The sequence below is a fragment of the Papaver somniferum genome, chromosome 8 (genome assembly GCF_003573695.1).
Source record: "Papaver somniferum cultivar HN1 chromosome 8, ASM357369v1, whole genome shotgun sequence".
NCBI lineage: Eukaryota > Viridiplantae > Streptophyta > Magnoliopsida > Ranunculales > Papaveraceae > Papaver > Papaver somniferum.
In genome coordinates, this window is record NC_039365.1 from 88551323 (window position 1) to 88554644 (window position 3322).

At 31.6% G+C, this 3322-nt stretch overlaps 1 long non-coding RNA gene across 5 annotated transcripts; it reads left to right on the forward strand.

Moving 5' to 3' along the window:
* Nucleotides 1-940: 940 nt before the first annotated feature.
* Nucleotides 941-2640, forward strand: LOC113302510. Of its 5 annotated transcripts, none has more exons than XR_003336915.1 (6): nt 1048-1077; nt 1189-1247; nt 1753-1983; nt 2124-2227; nt 2315-2399; nt 2515-2640. It is a non-coding gene; the product is annotated as an uncharacterized LOC113302510 (long non-coding RNA). The 5 variants fall into 5 exon arrangements; XR_003336917.1 differs by having other exon boundaries at nt 2132-2227; XR_003336919.1 differs by having other exon boundaries at nt 1929-1983.
* Nucleotides 2641-3322: the final 682 nt, after the last annotated feature.

The following is a 3322-nucleotide window of genomic DNA, read 5'->3' on the forward strand; positions in this document are numbered from 1 at the left end:
CATCACCAGCAAACCTTTCGGATAACAAGTTACCCTCTTCTAATTCAACAAGTTCAATAGACACCTGTCCTTCAACTACTTCTCAAAAAAACAAGAAAAAAGATCCCTTGTTAACATTCAAGGTCGTAAAAAGATCATCACCGGATTCCAGTTCTTTGGGCCGCTTCAGCCCGAATTCCCCGTCAGTTACTACTAACGCAGCAGAATGTTCGGTACCATTATCTGGAGAACGGCAAATGATAGAAATATCAAGGAGTGAAGGTACCAAAATGTTAGGGTACAAGAAGCCTTTGGATATTGAAGGCAACCGAAGAGATATTTAATATCGAAATTATTAGGATATATGCATATATTAGGATATATTCATATGTTAAGAGATATTTAATATTTACTAATAGAAATAAATGTGAATATCAAAATAAAATAAACCTTATTCTCATATTTGCTTAATGTTTTCATACCATAATTTTAAATAAAATAATCCTAAAATAAAAACTAAATTAAATAAAACCGATTTTGTTTTTTTTTGTTATGTCTTGATATGTATTATATTTTTCGCATAAAAAAAATATTTGCAACTAATAATTATAGTATTACAATGATATGAGAATAATGTAGCTAACCAAAATTACCAATGTTTTGTAATTATTAGGGTGTTATTTCCTAACATAAAGATTTTCTTTCCAAAACAGAGATTTTGTCTTCTGGATGCTCTTTATATAAAGCGCTGGAGCAAAGGTAACGTCTCAAGGATTTTTTTTATTAATTTTTTTTTAAATCTTGCTACGGTTTTGCTTTTTCATCGGGGCGCTGCTATACCTCTCTCGGATCAACGACAAGGTCGCATATTGATAAGGTGGTACATTTATATGAACGTTTCTTTTTGCTTTTTAGTCTTTTTTCTTTTTAGGGTTATGTTGTTTTCTTCTGTTTCCCGATGTTTAGGATTTTATTGACTAACCTATTTTAGGATTTTATCGACCAACCTATTTTTTTGCTATTTGTTTTGCACATGTAGCATTAAAATTATAATCAGTTAGCAGTAATGGCGGTCGTAACCGCTGCTCATGAAAACTGGTATTTTTATTAATCTTGCTATCAAGAAAATTAAGAAAATTAATCTTGATACTTTTATCTTTTATGAGCGCTCTTTGATTTTGACAATTTTATTTAATTTTTGGTGGATAGCTACAAAATCAGAAAATTATATAGCACGGGTTTTGATGAATTCGCGTGTGATGACCTAGGTAAATCTTATACGTCAATACTTTTGTTAATGGCTTTGTACTCAATAATTTCTTTGGCTTTGAAGTTGTGTTATGATTTTCAACGCCTTCATACTTCCTCTTTTGTTATCTTTTCTTTTTTAGCAATTTTTTCTTTGGAATATTGGTCAAACATCAGGTCGAGTTGCATGCTGCCGATGCCAAGTGTTCCAAACACTAAATAGAACCACTTGGTTAATCATTACGTATCCGAAGAACATAATTAGAAAGAAACAAAATTTAGTTTTCCCTACCTTTGTTTCATTTACTAGAAAAAAATGTTTTACGAGTTGTTGTTCTTAGTAAAATAAAAGGAGCTCAAAGGAAATTCTGTAGTGTCGTGTTTTAAAGACTTAAAAAAAGCAGCCCTAATTCCATATTAAAATGTAATTTGTTTTGATACATGGCATATATTTTGGTGCTATCTTTTTTCTTCTTTTTATTTTTTTTGTGTTTCAATGGTCCACGGTTGCTCTTTGTTTTGAAGGTCAGCTCATCGATGAATGTTGAATAAACGAGATAGAGTGGCTATATCAAGTGACAACCGCTGCATTTGTAGCCATATTTAGATTATTATTATTTTTGATGAATTTTAATCTTCATTATTTCTTTTTCGCAAGTGGATTCTTTCCTTTGTGGTAAACGTTATATCTTTTGCTCCAGTTAATTTAGGTCTACTATCGGTGTTTCCTTTAGTGTTCAAGTTACCGACCATAAGGTAATATTTGGAATCAGTTTTATTTGTTTTTTCTAAGAATGGTGTAACTTCTTTCTAAATTTTCTGCATCTAACTTGGTTTGTGTTAATTATTAACCCTTTGCTTTTTATCCTTCATTGTTGCACATATGTATGGTTTAGCGGTGCAGGTATATCGGTTGTTTTGCATCTCATTTGTGTTGGTTCTGGGGAGTGAGGAACCATTTTCAAGGTGATGGTCATTGTTGTTGATTTCCTTACTTCAGGTTTGTACTATTAGCTTTTATTTTTAACTGCATAAAAATGAGAAAAATCATACCAGGAACATGTTTCTTATGAAAATTTTGGAAAAGGTGATATCCCCTGCACTCATGTGAAAGTCTACATTGGACATTTGTTGAATCACCACATTGAAGAATCGACTTAGTTGACTGGCATGTGAGTATATACCTAGATGTCTAATCTTAATTTGGTTTTGTTTGTTTTTCTTTGTCGCGACATAGGTATCTAGAATGCAAAGATACTAATGATATTTTTATTTCGCGTTTTTCAGTGTAAGATATGTAATTGATATTGCCAACGAAAAATATGCGCTCATGGGTCTATAATATATATTTAGCTTCTTGCTTTATCCTGATTTCAGCAGATGCTAAGCGACGACATCATAAATTCTGTATGGAGCGTTGCTGATTTAAAATTTTTGTTGATGATTGCAAGATTTTAGATTCCTTGTGATGACAAATTAAAATGAGTCTCTCACAAAAAAATAAACAAAATAAACAAAACATACAAAATAGAATACCCCAATGAAAGGATACGAACAAATAGAAAACCATAAATAGGATTCTTCTAAAATCGCAAACCATTGAAAAAATGTCCTATAGTCATTTTATTTTCAAATAACCTAACCTAAAAGAGAATTGTAAATCCTTTTATGGAGCGGTGGGTTCGAAACTAAGTGCATGAAATCCAATACAAAAGTTATATGCGAAATAAATAAGTAAAGCGGGTGGAGAACCGAGATTATACCCCAGCTCCATCAAGGATGATGTTACGAAGGAGAGGTTTTTGGGTGACCTGACTTAATGCTTCCTTGACTGTGAAAATGAAGGAAATAGAAACCTTATATATGATTAGTTACAAGTTCTGAAATACTACCTTTGTTTTAAAAAAATACGTTGGTTTCATGTACAAACTACACATCAAACAAGCCTATGGAGGGAGTAATTACTTCTCAAATTTATTGAATTATCAATTCATTTATAGGTTTTACTCCCAAAATCCATTACAAGACATCATTTACACTTGGGTTCCAAAACTGTTTATCTAATAATTCACGGGTCTCTGTAAACTTACTTAAT